Source organism: Camellia sinensis, chromosome 4, assembly GCF_055761805.1.
Source record: "Camellia sinensis isolate YWXY chromosome 4, ASM5576180v1, whole genome shotgun sequence".
In the NCBI taxonomy this organism is placed as follows: domain Eukaryota; kingdom Viridiplantae; phylum Streptophyta; class Magnoliopsida; order Ericales; family Theaceae; genus Camellia; species Camellia sinensis.
Window position 1 is genome coordinate 141914316 of NC_138964.1, and position 17164 is coordinate 141931479.

At 33.9% G+C, this 17164-nt stretch overlaps 1 long non-coding RNA gene across 1 annotated transcript; it reads left to right on the forward strand.

Moving 5' to 3' along the window:
• Positions 1 to 11974: 11974 nt before the first annotated feature.
• LOC145823446 (uncharacterized) lies at positions 11975 to 12456 on the forward strand. Its single transcript, XR_014365738.1, has 2 exons — positions 11975 to 12100; positions 12204 to 12456. It is a non-coding gene; the product is annotated as an uncharacterized LOC145823446 (long non-coding RNA).
• Positions 12457 to 17164: the final 4708 nt, after the last annotated feature.

Consider the following 17164-nt stretch of genomic DNA (forward strand, 5'->3'; position numbering starts at 1 on the left):
ACTTGTGCAAGGACGGGAAGAGTGGTCATGCACACATTTGTTAAAAATACATTGCCTTTTCTCTCTCTTGCCTTTGTTGCAGAAAAACCAGAAACTAGAGGTGGAAACTGGTCGGCCGACCAGATTTTCTGGCAGGCCGACCACCCTCTTTGGTCTCCACCACAAAGGGTGGTCGGCAGGTGGTCTCCCATGCTAATAACTGGTCGGTGGCCTTCCCAAGGTGGAGGTTTAGCCTTCTGAAGCTTTATGCAAGTTTCTAAGATCAATTGCAAACAAAGGAAAGGCGAGGCGAGGCGAGGCGAGGCGTCGCGATGGAATTTCCCGACAAGGCCACCCGAGTATGCATGCATCCTTCATCATTCGGAACAGAGCTGAGGTAGTCCATTGCACGTAGCATAGCATGCTAGTTTACTTTGCTTACCTAATTCATTTGTTAAGTAATTAGTATTGTGTAATAATTCGTTATTTATTTTGGTTGTGTAATATTCTTTCAAACCCTCCGAGAGAGGGCCAATTGTTGTAATAAGTGTACGTGTGTGTGATGTATGTCTTCCAACCCCACGTCTTTCTCCTATTTATCTACTAGCTTATGATGGTTAGTTTAGGGCATGTTTCAATTAGCATACTTATGATAGCATGTTTGCATTCATTCATCTGTCTTGCATGCACCAGGCTCGGCGCATCATACTAATTGCTTTGTATTTCAATTCCGAGTTGAATACTTGTTAGTTGTAGCATTTCACATGCCATCTTTAGAATAGCCGAGCCTATTGTAGTTGCATTCCTGCATGTGTTGCATTAGGCATTTCAGCATAGTTAGGATCATGCATGGATTTCTAACATAGCTTTTGTTTTGGCTTGGAGCACTCGGTAAGTGTTTATGCTTTAGCATTCTTGCATGTGTGTGAGTGACTGCCATGATAGCATGCTTACCATGAGGCTATGTGCTTATGTGATATACCTGCCTGAATACCTGTGGGTGAAGGTTGGATTATCTGAATTGGAATAATGCATTGACTGTGAGTTTTAAGCCCGCTTGGGAGTGGCAAACCATCATGTTTTTTAAGCCCACCTGAGGGTGGCAAATCCACGTCTTAGCCTACTTGCGGGTAGCACCATCAAACCATTTTTAAAATAAACAAACATGAGATGTGTTGTTCCAATTCAGGCGATCCAGTCTATACTTGTATGCTGTGTGCATCACATAGTAAATCTAGGCTAATAACCGGAATAAGAATGCATAATGTTTTCAAAAATCGATATCATGGTTAGTAGAGGCCGATCTTTGATCGGGCGAGCGGGGGTGCTCACGAAGTGACCTTCCCCAATCGTACCCAAGTTCCCGAGCCGAGGCAACTTTGGTGATGACGGACACGTGGCCTTCGGCACAAGTTAGGGTTTCCTTAATTCTCCCAAAATAAAATATTTAGGTGGCGAATCTGTATCTAGCAAAGCAGTCCATGTTTGGCACTTCTTTCAAAAACAATCTGTCTTAAAAAATGATTTGCCGGATTTGGACTCTTTGATGATTTATCGGTCTTGCATTTCACTCTACGAGATTAGATACAGGACCATGACATTTGAGTCCGAACTGTAGTGAGCCCAACGAACAAAACGGGATTACCCTCCCGGGACGTTCGGGGACGTCTACAGCGGCATACAAGAACCAACAGTGTTGAGGATGCGCGGTCGTAAGGTTTGATCACCGTGAGGTTTGTTGATTTGTGGTGGTGACGTTTACTGAGAGAGAGGTTCTGTGGTTATGGTGTATACACAAAGAGGGTAAAAGTGTGAGACAGAGGCGCGAATCTGAAATTATTCCCTCTATAAAATTTGGAGCTTCCACGACTAAATGATTTATTTGTCAGGAAATGTATATAAGGAGTAAATAATTTCATGCCATTTGGCAACTAAATATTATTTTGGTCACTAAAAAGGGTAAAAATCTGACTAAATATTATTTTAGCCTAAATTATACACTATTGCCGACTATAATTGTTTTAGTCGCTAAAAGTAGTAATTTGGCAATTAAATATTTTGGTCGCCAATCAATTTTATAAATCCCTCCAAAATTTGAAATTTTCCCTCCAAATATTTTAATTCTTTGGCGACTAAAATATTTTTTAGTCACTACAAATAAATTTTTGGTGACCAAACTTTTGGTCGCCAAAAGTCTGAAGGTAAATTTTTGTTTTTCATTCGGCGACTAAAAAATTTTAGGAGCCAAAACTATCTATACAGCGTCTAAAACATTTTTTAGTCGCCAATTGTGGCATTTTTAGCGACTAAATTTTTTTTAGCCTTCAATAATCAATATTTCCCGACTAAAAAAAATTAGTAGCTAAATATTGTACTTTTGCCGACTAAAAAAATTTTTGGTTGCCAATTCCACAAGTTTTGGCTGCTAAATTTTTTTTAGTTCCCAAATTTGGTCACCAAAAGTGCATTTGGTTGCAGTGAGTGAGCGGAAGCCCAGTGAATAATAATAAAGTAAAGGGTTTAACTAAATGATATCACATATCAGATTCAGAAACGAACTTCATATCAAAAACTTATTCTTATTCATATTCTTGTTCAAATCATAGACCGAAATCAGAGTTCATGCTTGATCTTACATGGTACATCCATTAACTCTAACAAATCGAATACAGAGCATTAAAAGTCATACTTCCCAGTTCCATAGAGGAACCTCTGGTATCGAGAACATATAACATTCTTAAGCCACAGTATTGTTACCCCCGGGCAAGGGTCTTGTGCTAAGGATGCCACAAATACCTTTCATTGTACAAAATACAACATTTCATGAAACAGATCTTAATTCATCATACAAAAAATAAATTAAGTTGAACATAGTTTTATTAAGTTATTACTTATAGATGGCTCCAAAGGTAGACAGATAGAGCAGAAAAATCAAAGGGCTTATGGCATGTGACCTATACAAACATAACATATTCGTACTTGAAACACACACCCAGATAGTACTTGACGTATTTTGTTTTGTTCTTAGTGTGTTTCTAAGTCTTTATTCCCATATTGTGTCTTAATTATGGCGTAGGAATGCCTAGGATACGATGAGAATGCAAAAATGCACTTTGAAACACTTAACAAAATTTGCTAAAAGTAGGGCCTTCTCTCGAGTGCAACTTTCCTCGCTCGAGCGGAGTCTCAAACATTTGAGTGGTCGTTCGAGCAGTCTATAAACTCTGCCAAAGTACTGGTTGTGTGAATTCTCCGCTCGACGGTCGCTCGACGATCACTCGAGCATAAGACTGAGGTCCTCGCTCAAGCGCAACTCTTGTCGCTCAAAGGGTCTGCAAAAATGATAAACTTCTGAGAGTATGCATTTTACACTCGAGCCAACTTTTGGTCGCTCGAGCGGAAATGCAAAACACAGAGTGATCGCTCGAGTGCAGGTTCTGTTGTTCGAGGGAGGAGGCAAAATTTGAAATTTCTAGATTGCTCTTCTAATCTCAAAACTCAAATTCAATACTGCAAATCATGCTCTCTTGGGCCAAAAACTCAAGAAAACTTGTACAAACTTGGAAAACATCATGAATTCGAAACCATTTCGTAAAATCAAGGGCCAAGAGTAAGTCAATTGTGCAAATTCAAACTTGAAATGTGGAAAACATAACATGCATGTAATTTCTTAACTTAAAATCCTTCAAAACATGATCAAATGCGGTGTTTAACTCAAAGACATGATGAATTTTTAGAACAATCCCAAAATAGGAACATGCAAGAGGGAAATTCCTTGAAAACAAACTCAAATTATGATGGAATGAGCATGCATGCATGATATGTTTCCCAATTCTACTTTCTTAGCTTCAATTATGGATCAATTTTTATATTCTCTTGAATGTTCATGAAAATTAATTTGAGCTCATAAAATATGAATTGAATTCTTACCTAAAATCCACAAGTATTTAAATCCTAGTGAGTTCTTGAGTAATTCCACCAATTTTCCTTAAATCCTCTAGCAATCTATTTTCTCTCTAGTTGATCTCAATTTCTCTTCCTCTCATCTCTTCTCTCTCCTTACATTTCTCTACTCAAGGAATAATGAAATGAGAGTGAAAAAAATGTATTCTAGAGGTTATATGAGCCTTATAGAGGCTGCATTAGTGGCTCTTAATTAATTGAAGGGAAAGATAACAAAGTGGAATCATTTTATTCTATTTTATTCGCTCCGAATTGAATTTTAATGAAACCTATCATAAAATTCTAAAAGTCCCAAATAACACATAAATCAAATCAATTTCATGATCGGATACCGATAAAGCCTTCAATTCACAGAACAAAACAGAAACACAAACGGATATTTCTATGATAAACAGATAAAAGCACAAATAATGCAACACATGTAATTACCCCAAAATTTCTTCTTTACTACGTATTAGGCATATTTAATCATGGATTATCAATCAATCACAAGTCGGGGTTGTTACACGGCCCGAGGCCGGGCCCGCCCGAGGCCCAGTGTCTTTTTTTAGTGAAAAATAATAAAAATTTGGTAGAAAAAATTTAAAAAAAGAAAAAAAAATGGTAAACCCGCCCAAACCCAAACCAAGGCCAAGGCCAAGCCCAGGCCCACCGGACTGGCCAGAAAAGGCCCAAATACCACTAGGCCTGGGCTTAATTTTTTAGCCCGTGGGCCGGGCCCTACTCGAATTTTGACGGGAACCCATGTGGCCCGAGTGGGCCGGGCTGAGCTTGGCCAAATTTACACCCCTAAAAAAAGGTTAAAAAAAAAAAAAACAAAAACAAAAACAAAATACTTGAATTATGTTAGAAAGTAAACAAGAAAAATAATTAATGAAAATATGAAAAATGTGAATGAAAAATATGCAGAACTTAATAATAAAAGTGTAATGAAAAATGTGTAGCCCAGTCTGATTTGATTTTGGTCTGTAAAATTTAGGTTTATGGATAAGACGTGGTTTTAGTTTTTTAAATAGGTTCGGCCCTTAGTTTACCTCATATAATTGTTTTTTTTTTTTTTGGGAATGAACTTTCATTTTGCATTTCAATTTAACAGTTAAAATTCATTATTGAGTGAGTAGAGTTTTCCATTTTACACTCATTTTTGGATCAATCATTTTTACACTCAAATTTGAGACCCAGCAAAGCATGAAATATGTGGTCTATATAAGTTGTTATGCCTTTGATCTTTTTATTTTTATTTGTTTTATTTATTTGTTGATGTGGTTGTCATTATAAAATTTTCCACTTGTGGGGCTAATTGGATGATGCGAATCCAGTAACAGCATCTATTGCTTTTATATTGGGACCAAATATTAGCTGCACAAGTACGAGGATTCCCGTTCAAAAAAAAAAAAAAAAAAAAAAAAAAGCATAGATCATAATCCAGGGTGTTCTAGGAAAATGCTTAAAAATTGATTTTTTTATTTTTAACTTTTTTTACTGTTTTATATGAGAGGTGATGTGATCCAAAATGGATTGAATGTAGGCTTTTGACTTTTAACCTATGTTCCCAAATGGCCCCCTAGTCATACTAATCTCAGTCTTAAAAAATTTTAAATCTCAACCCCGCTCATCTAAGAGCATCTCTAGGGGAGAAGGCAAAAAACCATCCTGAGGCATTTTTACTAGTCCAACTAATTTTCTCCTCTTCTAAGGGGTTTTTCATTAGAAGAGGCAAAATGTCCATTTTGATTTTGACTCTCCACAAGTATTGAGCCTTCAGTGAGAGGCAAAAGGGTTTCCCGCCAAAATTGCTCCCTCCATCTGATCAAGTACTCTTCTTTTGGTTGATTTTGTGTTTATATATTGCATTTAATTGATTTGGTTTTGTGTTTGTATATTACCATTTGAAAATATGATGGTTTAAAAATATTTTTTAAATAATTTAATATGTACTTTTAAAAATAACTTAATTATATATATTTTTTTAAAAATATTTACAAATGCCAAGTCAACATATGCAACATGTCATAAAAAGCTTATTTATTCATTTATCTATGTTTATAATATATATTTTTTAAAAAATTAGTTAAATTAGTTTGATTGATTATCTAAAATAAAGAGTATGGTTGGAGTATACACTAACTAAAATAGTCAGACAATATAAAGAGATACTTTTGCGTGGTATTTTGTTTGGAATTGCTCTAACCCAATAAATATAAGCTATTAATTTTTAATTTTTATCTTTAATGAATATTAAATTATCTAGATTCTTTTATTTATTATTTGAATTTGGAATGCTAACAAAATAAAATGGTTAAATAAATATGATTTTTAACAAATGTTTTAATTTAAGTCTAGAAAGAAGTGTATATATACTATTTTATGTTATATATTTTTCTACATTATTTATAACTAAAATAATATAAAATTATAAATAATATTTTATAAATAAGCAAACTGGGTAGGGTTAGAACACTTTATGCCTTGTTCAACTTGAATATTAAATGGGTACAAACACTACAAGAAAACTGGGTATATGAGACGGAACTATTTGCGACGGCATACTTGCCGTCTCAAAAAGTCACTTTTTGTGACGGCAGAAAATGCCGTCTCAAAAAAGCAGAGTATTTGCGACGGCACCATTTGCCGTCTCAAAAAAGCAGAACATTTGCGACGGCACTATTTGCCGTCTCAAAAAATGAGAGTATTTTTGCTTTTTTGAGACGGCAAATGGTGCCGTCGCAAATACTCTGCTTTTTTGAGACGGCATTTTCTGCCGTTACAAAAAGTGGCTTTCACGTTTTTTTCTTAGTGAATATTTTTTAAATTTTAAATATTTTTTTTAGATATACCTTACTTAGATGTATCTAAAAAATAAAAAAATTTATGAAAAAATATTTTTAAAAATTAATAAATACATAAAAATACAAAAAAAAAATGTATTGAATTATGGTTTTTTTTTTTTGTATTTTTGGTATTTAGTGAATTTTTAAAAGATTTTGGTGATTGCGGTTTTGAAATAGCTTCATATATATACAGTCACAAAATGATTTGAATAAATTCAACGGTATTTTTCTGTCGCAAAAAAAATTAAAAAAAACAATGTCGTCTTACTCTTTTGATATAACATTCCTCTTTTCATTCATTTTTTCATTTTCTTGTCTCTCTGTCTCTATCTCTCTCTCTTCTCTTTATCTCTTTTCATTCATTTCTCTCTATCTCTATCTCTCTCTCTTTCTATGTCTGCCTGTTTCTCTCTCTCTCATTTTCTCTCTGTGTCTCTTGTCTATCTCTCTTCTCTCTATCTCTCTCATCTGTTTTCTCTCTCCGTCTCTCTCGCTCATCTCTCTTATCTCTATCTCTCTCATTTCTTTTTTTTTCTCTCTCTTTCTCTCTCTTTTATCTTTCTATCTCTCTCGCTCATTTCTCTTCTCCTTCTGTCTCTATCTTTTTCTGTGTCTCTCTTTCGCTCATCTCTTTTCGCTCTATTTCTCTCTTTTTTTGTCTATCTCTCGCTCATCTCTTGATCTCTCTTTTTCTATCTTTCCATCTCTCTCTTTCTTTCTCTCTCTATCTCTTTTTCTGTCTATCTCTCTCTCCCTGTCTCTCTCTCTCACTCATCACTCTTTTCTCTCTCTGTGTCTATTTGTCTATTTGTCTATTTCTCCCTCACTATGTTCGACTTGCTCACTGTCTTACTCCTATCTTCTCTATTTATCGAGCTCCTTCTCGATTTATCAATCCACTATAAGAAAATACACTTTTGGCAACCACTTTGTCTATCTCTCTTTCGCTCATCACTCTATCTCTGTGTCTCTCTCTCTCTCTATCTCTCTTTTTTATTTGTCTCTCACAAAATTAAAATATTTTTAAAATATTTAAATATTTAAAATATTTAAAAAATTGATTTGAATTAAGTTTTGAACAGAGTTTTGAATTATTTGTCTTCTTTATTTATTGAGCTCCCTATCGATTTATCGATCCACTACAAGAAAATGCACTTTTAGCGACCACTTTGCCTCTTTCTCGCTCATCACTCTGTCTCTCTATCTCTTTTCTCTATTCGTCTCTCACTCATCTTTCTCTCTCACTACCCATCTTCTCTACCACATTTACCACTACTGCAAATGCCATTCAACTACCACCACTCTTCTCTTTCTCTCTTTCACTCATCACTCTTATTTCTCTGTCTGTTTGTCTATCTATCTGTTTGTCTGTTTGTCTGTTTGTCTGTGTGTCTTTCGTTCATCTTTCTTCTCTCTATCTCTCATTTGTCTTCTTTTTATGTCTCCCTCGTTCATCTCTCTTCTCTCTATCTCTCTCATCTCTTTTCTCTCTCTGTCTCTCTCGCTCATCTCTTTTCTCTCTATCTCTCTATTTTTCTATTCTCTTTATCGTTCATCTCTTTTCGCTCTCTTTCTATATGTCTCTCTCATCTCTTGTTTATCTCTATTTTTCTATATGTCTCTCTCTATCGATTTCTCTCTCTGCCTCTCTATATCTCTTTCTCTCTTTATCTCTCTCTCGCTCATCACTTTGTCTTTCTCTCTCTTCTCTATCTGTCTCTCACTCATTTCTCTCTCTCACCACCCATCTCCTCTATCACCTTCACCACTACTGCAAACACCATTCCACCACCACCATTACTTCTACTGTAGCCACTTCACCTCTACGACTACCATTACTACTACTATCGCCACCACTACTACTACTACTACCATTACCTCTCCTTCACCCCTGCCACTCCATTTACACTACCACTACCACAACTTCACCATTAATCTATTTCGCCATCACCATCACCGCCGCCGCCACCATCATCTCTTATCCACCACCTTCACTACTGCTGTCGCTCCTTTTCCTCTACTACAAAAAATTAGTTCATGATTTTTAGTAATGAAAAAAAATAGACCGCAGAAAAATATTTTTCATTGACTACAGAAAATTAACTTTTATTTTAGTGAAAATATTTTTCATTAAAATATATATGAAACAAATCAACTTTAATAACGGAAAGAAAATAAAAAATTATTATTTATTTATTTTTATTATTTAAATATTTATTTATGAGGATTTTTTTTTTCCATCCCGCCCGCTCGGTTCCCCTCATTTTTTCCATTCCCGCGCCCCAAAATCCCCAATCTCTTTAGAACCAAAAAAAACCCTAAATCTAATCGTCTCCCTCACATCACTCTCTCAGTCGCCTCTCTCTCTCTCTCACCCTCTTGTTTATCTCTGCACCGATCACTTTCTCAGTCGCCTCTCTCTCTCTCTCTCTCACACCCTCTCATTTATCTCTGCATCGATCTCGTTCATATCTGCACCGATCACTCTCTTACTCTCTCGTTGCTCATCTCATCGATTCGCACCGATTATCGCACCGCCGATCTACTCACAGGTAAACTCTCTCTCTCAATATGTCTCTCTCTCTCTCTCGGCCCGATGGTTGTTTTATATATATATATATCAGATATATTTATCTGATTTTTGTTCCCTTCTCAGGAGATGTATACTCAGGCTGGGCCTCAGTTTCGTGATGAACTTCAGCGTCATCATCTTCCCACATCACTATTGAGTATAATCTGTATGCAAAGCTATTTGAATCTGCTCTCTCCTTCCCCCAATACTTTCGAGATCAAGAACTCCTGAGATTGAGGTTTTATGTTTATATATGTTTCAATTTTAGATGATGATGTTTTAGTGTAGGATAAAATTTGAGCCTTGTTTAGTTGATATTATCACTCAACTGTATTGATTAAAATAGTCAATTCTCAAAGTGGCCTTAAACACCATACCATATCACTTTGTTGGGTTGCTAGATTAAGGATCCACCAATTCAATGCACTCTTCTGTTTTTTATTCCCTTTTCAATAATTGTAAACTAGCCCCAATCCCTATTCTCATTACAAGTAGTTCTGTAAAAAGTAAAATTATATCATTAAATTTATAATTAAAAGTAATATGAGAGAATTAATATATAGCAGATATATGTTTTAGTATTTAAAAATATCATAATACACTTTTTAATATTCATCAGTTGGTTTTGTGATCAGTACCTTGTAGAATTCAAGTAGGCCAATTTAAGAACAACGATTAAGCCTATTGTGCGATGGAAAACGGTGTACAAAGTAAATTCAAATGGAGTTTGTTTAAAAAATTATTTCATGGGGTGGTGATTATTGTTCAAGATTTCAGGGGAATGGTATTGATTCATATTAGTGTGACACTACGGAAGTATTGAGTACGTGCAATGCAGTGTTGTTTCTCTTGAAGGGTGATTTTTTGACAATGGTGAAAGCTATTACCATATGATTTTGGTTATTTTGTGAAAGGCATTTTTAGTTGCTCTCATGTTCAATGCAATTGTAATCGGGAAGCAAATTGGCATGCTTGTCTAGATGTGAAGTTGGACGGTTTAAGGGTTTGAACGGAAGAGGTGTGACAATGATGATCAAAAATAAATCTAAGTAAAATTGTCATTCACAACAAATATGATCTCTACATTTTGGCAAAATTGATTTATGAGGCAAAATTGGGTTGATGGATTTTATTAATAAAAATAACCTTGAGTAATTATCCAAGTGATCAAGATGGAGGCCATTTAGGTGCCAAAGTGTGATTATGAAGGGCATTTAGGTGCCAAAGTGAGTGATGTTTCAAGTTTGAGTTTATGGAGAAACGTAGGTCTGCGTTTGTAATCTAACTACTAACATATAATTAACCGCTATCTTGTGGGGGGACAAAATATATTTATTTAAAGGCTATATTTCACTTTACGTCGTGATTATGTGCGGATAACTCTCAGTCATTTAGAAATAAACACATAATCTCCTATGGTCTGTGAATTAATAAAATGCACTGTTAGATTCATCAACCGTATAAGTCAATGTACTAAAATACTTTTGAGTATAAATAGTGTTATTGTGCAAACTACGAATGCTTCATCATTGTTTTGGAGGTGAAATCCACTTTAACTCCCTTTGTTTTTTTTTAATGAGTACATAAATCTCTTATCTCTTGACATGTGTTTTGTACTTGTTATTAATTTGGACATAATTCACTTTAGTTCCCAAAAAATTATATGTTTATTTTGGAGGATTATTGTACTGTAATTTTTAGTTTATTTGGAAAGAATAGAATAGAGGGACATTTGAGAGGGTTAAACTGTTCCTTCAAGTGTTGGATGCTTGTAGCATTGGCTTTTATTTTTCTTCTATTGTCAAATTTGTTAGTGGTGTTATTCATGAAAAGGATACTTTTGTTTCAGTTACTTTTGATATTTCATAATTTTTAGGGTAGTCTGAAAATTTGGCTGGCTTGGTCAGTGTGCACGGTTTTAATGTCGAATTTGCCCCAATATATATATATATATATATATATATTAATTCTGGTTAATTCTTTACTCTTTAAATAGTGAGGTTTTTATTATTTATTTCCTTTTCCCTGTAGTCCACTTTTGGCTTTCTAGGTGATTGAATCACTAAGTTTTGTTACCTATAAATATGTGCATATACATCATTTATTGGTTGTGCCATGAGATTTATTGAAGGTAAGGAAGTTTTAAGTTTCAATTCTTAGATGAGCTGATTTTTCCCATGTTATAATCAGTCTTTGCCTTCTTATTGTATGAAGATCCACCAATGTGCTCTATCTCTCTACACCAACAGACTAATAGGCAATGTGCAAGGTATTAAATCTTTCTTTATGCAAGGATCGTCAATGATGCTCTGTGGTATGGATCGGGTCTAGGTGTATGTGTAGCCTTACCTACGGATTTTGCTGGAGTGCAAAGCCCCAATGTTGGTGGGGGATATTGTAGAAAATTCAGTAGAGCACCCAAGACCCTAGGCAAACCTAGGTGATTGTATTATTATTTTTCCTTTCATGTGCAAAATTTATATAATCGTTGCTCATGCATGAATTTACAACATATAGCATATACTTGATGAGATCACATTGTTAGTTTAGTGCCTTGGAGCTGAATGATACATGAAACTAAGTATACCTTAATCTATAATTGAATGGTAATAATTGATGATGATGTGATAGTGAAATGTTGGTGTTAACTTTGGTTTGTTCTTTGTGATGTTCAGGAGATAGTGATGTCACAGAAAAACCAGTAGACCCGATTAAAGTTTACTCTGAGAGATATGCAGTTGTTCCTGATGACAACGTAAGTGTTCTTTCCACAGTTTTCATTGTCTTCATTACTGGTGTTTAAATAGTTGGTTTCTCCAAAAGATTATAATTTGCAATAGTTATCTATTTATTTGTAGGTCAAAAGGATAAATTTTGCCGAGGGGAAGATCTGATTCTAGAAGTAAGGAATTTGCAGCTTGATTTTTGAAATAGGCTCAAAATTGAGATCTTGTTGAAAATTTGTTATTTTTTTATTTTTTGTAAAAGCATTTAAATATCCAATGTGCTGATTGGTGAATTTTAGATTTTATTTTTTTTTAGGATTTGGGTGAATTTTATAATTTAAATATGCTTTTATGAACATGTACAATTTAATTATTCTTTGTAAAATATTGAATTTGATGGTTTGATCAATTTTTATTTTTATTTTCTGTTATGATGTTTTTGTGAATGGAATGTAAATAATCAGCTCTTAGAGAGTGAGAGACGGCACCACCGTCAGAAAAAATAGAAATTTTTAATATTTTTATTAATTTTGTTATAGGTTTTACTTTTTGCGACGACATTATACTGTCGCAAAAAATAGAAATTTTATTATTTAAAATAAAAATTTTATTATTTTTTAATAGTTTTTGCGACGGCATTACACTGTCGCAAAAAATAGAAAATTTCATATTTTTTATACTTTTTGCGACGGCACCACACCGTCGCAAAAACAGTGTTTTTTTTTAAAAAAAGACTATTAGCGACGGTATTTTTTGCCGTCTCAAATAACATTTTTAGCGACGGTAAAATAGGGCCGTCGCAAAAAAATCAAGAAATTTCAAACGTTATTAGCGACTGCACGGTGCCGTCACAAAAAGGTAAAAAACGCCGTCGCAAAACATTAGCGACGGCACTTACCATCGCAAAAACTTTTTTGCAACCCCTGCAGTTGCGACCCCCCTCTTGCCGTCGCAAAAAGTCATTTTGCCGTCGCAAAAAGTATTAGCGACGGCATTAGGAGTATTAGCGACGGTATTTTACCATCGCAAAAAGTCAATTTTTTTGTAGTGAAAATTTTAAACTGGTCTGATTCTATGAGTAAAATAATTTTTTCAAATCTTAAAAATAACTAGATGAACTGAACGAGTCAACGTGCCAATAACCACCCATACCAAATATTACAAAATGATTGTAATAAAAAAATATGTATTACATTATTAAAGGTGGTAAAAAAAATTTAGATAGGTAGGTGGCAAAAACTTACATTAACATCTCTTTTTTAATTTAAATTTAAAAATATATATTTAAGAAAAAATTTGAAATTTGAAATGACATGTTATAATTTTATAGATCTTGCAAGTATAATAATGGGCTTTGGGTGACTACTGAGAGTTGTTTTTTTTTTTTTTTTTTTTTTTTTTTTGAACAAGAGTGTTGAGAGTTTATATATATATATATATCTGTAAAAAACTTTATTCATAACCACAAAGTAATACAAGGTGATACCAAGTCATACATCAATAAATAAAGGGACTAGTGCTCTAGCATCATGCCCAATGTGCCAATCCCAATTAAGTTGACACTCACACATGAGTTCAATCATATGCTAGCATAAAACCAAAGTTGATAAGTCACCAACTAAAGCCGGACCACTCAAACAAACTAAGAAACGCACCTAACACAACACTTCAATTATATTAGAAAGTAAATAAGAAAAATAATTAATAAAAATATTAAAAATGTGTAGAACTTAATAATGCAAGTGTAATGAAAAATGTGTAGTCCGATTTGGTTTGATTTTGACTCGTAAAATTTAGATTTATGGTTGAAATGTGGTTTTAGTTTTTTAAATAAGTCCGGCCCTTAGTATACCTCATATAATTATTTTTTATTTATTTATGAAATATCATTTTGCATTTCAGTTTAACAGTTAGAAAATTCATTTTTGAGTAAGTAGAGTTTTCCATTTTACACTCATTTTTGGATCAATTATTTTTACACTCAAACTTGAGAACCAGCAAACCATGAAATATGTGGTCCATATAAGTTTTTATGGCTTTGATCTTTTTATTTTTATTTATTTTATTTATTTATTGATGTGGTTTTCATTATAAAAGTTCCCCCTTGTGGGGCTGATTGGATGCTGAAAAATCTAGAAATCCCTTAGATATTGATTTGTGATTTTGTAACAATTTTAAGCAGTATAAAACAATCCCAATCAAACAATCAAGACAAATCAACACAACGATTTTAACGTGGAAAAAACCACAATTGGACACCTCCAACTGTGATTAAAAAAAACCACAGGCAACAGCCACAAAACAATCCACTAAGAAGATTTAAAGGAATTACACAGATATACTCTCAATTACCTAGCGAATCCATGCCTAATTGAACCAACCTCTATGTGCCTCTTCCAACCCGTCTTCACCTCGGAATTGTCTTTACGATGAGCCACCCTGGAATCCACCAAAGCTTCAGGCTCGAATTCTTCAGAATCCACCGAAGAACAACTCTCTCTTTTGTAGAACAAAGAAAACCTTTGATGTATACTCTTTAAAACATGAGTTGAATACTCAATCAAAACATCAAAGAAAACTCACAAAGTATCCCCAGATATAAACCCTAGAACCCAAAAAGTAGATCTGGAGTAGTAATCCTAAAATCTGTCCTGCGATCTCCGCTCGAGCGCCCAACAGCCCGCTCGAGCGGCTTCAGCAAAATATGCGCGCGATATAACAGAGGTCAGCTCGAGCGCTAGAGAACTCGCTCGAGCGCGAAATTACACATTTCAGTAATTTTACAGGCGACCAAAACTGCTGGAACTAGGAATTCTCTGCTCGAGCGGGGTAATGTCCGCTCGAGCGGACAGGCAACTTGGAATGCATTTTTGCAAAGCATCTAAACAAGGGGCACTGCTCCCTGGACCCCCGCAAGCTGACCGAGCAGCTCGATCCCCGTCATAATCAGCGAAGTGGCAATCTTGAAAGCTTTATCATCACAAACTTCTCTGAAAGGCACAATTCGGGTTGGATTCGCATCTAAACACTCATAGCCTCACTGAAATAAAAGTGCAAAAATAAATACATCTGAAAAGATTTTTGTGAAATGGGATTGCCAAAAAAAAACCTAACAGATGCGAATCCAGTAACAGCATCTATTGCGTTCATATTGGGACCTTCAAATAAAATTTAAAAAAGAAGAAGAAGAAGAAGAAGAAGAAGAAATAAAAGTACAACGATCTTAATCTAGTCATACTAAGGTCGGTCTTAAAAAATTTTAAATCTCAAATCCATCCATCTAAGAGCATCTCTAAGGGAGAAGGCAAAAAACCATTCTGAGGCATTTTTACTAGTCCAACTAATTTTCGCCTCCTCTAAGGGGCTCTGCATTAGAAGAGGCAATATGTCCATTTTGATTTTGACTTTCCACAAGTATCTAGCCTTCATTTAGAGGCAAAAGGGTTTCCTACCAAAATTGCTCCCTCTATATGATCAAGTACTCTTCTTTTGGTTGATTTTGCATTTGTATATTGCATCTAATTGATTTGATTTTGTGTTTGCCTATTACAATTTGAAAATATGATAAAAATAATTTAATATATATTTTAAAAATAATTTAACTATATAGCTTTGAAAAAAATATTTACAAATGCCACGTGAGCATATGTAGCATCTCATAAAATAATTATTTATTCATTTATCTATGTTTATAATATTTTTTTTTTAAAAAAAAAAGTTAGTTTGACTGATTATCTAAAATAAAAAATATGGCTGGAGTGTACATTAGCTAAACTACTCAGGCAATATAAAGAGGTACTTTTTTGTGTGCTTTTGCAAAGCATTTTGCTTCTAATCCCTGGAGTTGTTCTAACCCAATAAATATAAGCTATTAATTTTTCATTTTTATCTTTAATGAATATGAAATTGTCTAGATTCTTTTATTTATTATTTGAATTTAGAATAATACAAAATAAAATGGTGAAATAATTTTTAACAAATGTTTAGAAAGAAGTGTATATACTTTTTTATGTTATATATTTTTCTACTTTATTTAAAACTAAAATAATATAAAATTATAATTAATATTTTATAAATAAGTAGACTGGGTAAGATTATAACTCTTTATCCCATGTTCAACTTGAATATTAAATTGGTACAAAATTTTAACCTGATCCAATCCTATGAGCAAAATAATTTTTTAAAATCTTAAAAATATCAAGCTGAGCTGGACGGGCCAATGTGCCAATGACCACCCAAACCAAATATAACTAGATGATTGTAATGTATATATATATATACTAGTGTATGCCTATGCCTAAAGGCACGATGTAAATAATATTTTCTTTGAATAATTTTCATATGTCATTCTCTCTTAAGCTAGGAACACTGAGAATCAAGCATACCTAACATGTTTTACCATGATATACAAAAAATGAATAGATAACATACATTTGAGCAAGGGGATCCCCTTTATTATAAACACAACTTCAAATAAAAGGAACAATAAAATGGTGTTCTCCCTTTGGAGCACACCATGCCAATACGAAAATAGTATTCTTGATCAAAATCTAAATAACAAACACCTTTAAATGTTTACCTCTCAAACCAAACCAAATCTATATAAGTTCTACAACGTCAATCTGCCATAATCTTTAACTTTATACAACGTCAATCATTTTCAAAGTTTGTCAACGATAAAAACAAAAATAGTGTAAATTCTGCCCTCGAGATTGTTGCTCACTCGAGATCGCCCCTCTTTCAACACGCATCAATCAAAGAAGTGCACGTTTAGTTTATACAACAATAAATACAAAATCATTAGAGAGATAAGAAAAACTTAAGCCTGAAGAAATGTGGACATGCAAAAAGGCAGTCAATATTACCATTCACTTGTAGTCTTCATCCACCTGTAAAATAGAAAAAAAGCCATTATGATAATTAAAAGAGACTACACAATTCAAAACAAACACATGCATTGTCACACTAATGAAATGTTTTTTTATAGACCACCCAATTCAAACCAAACACATACATTGTTGCAAAATAATAATTGGTTACCCAATGCAAACACTACGAACAAACACAACACGTTATCAACACAAATACAAATT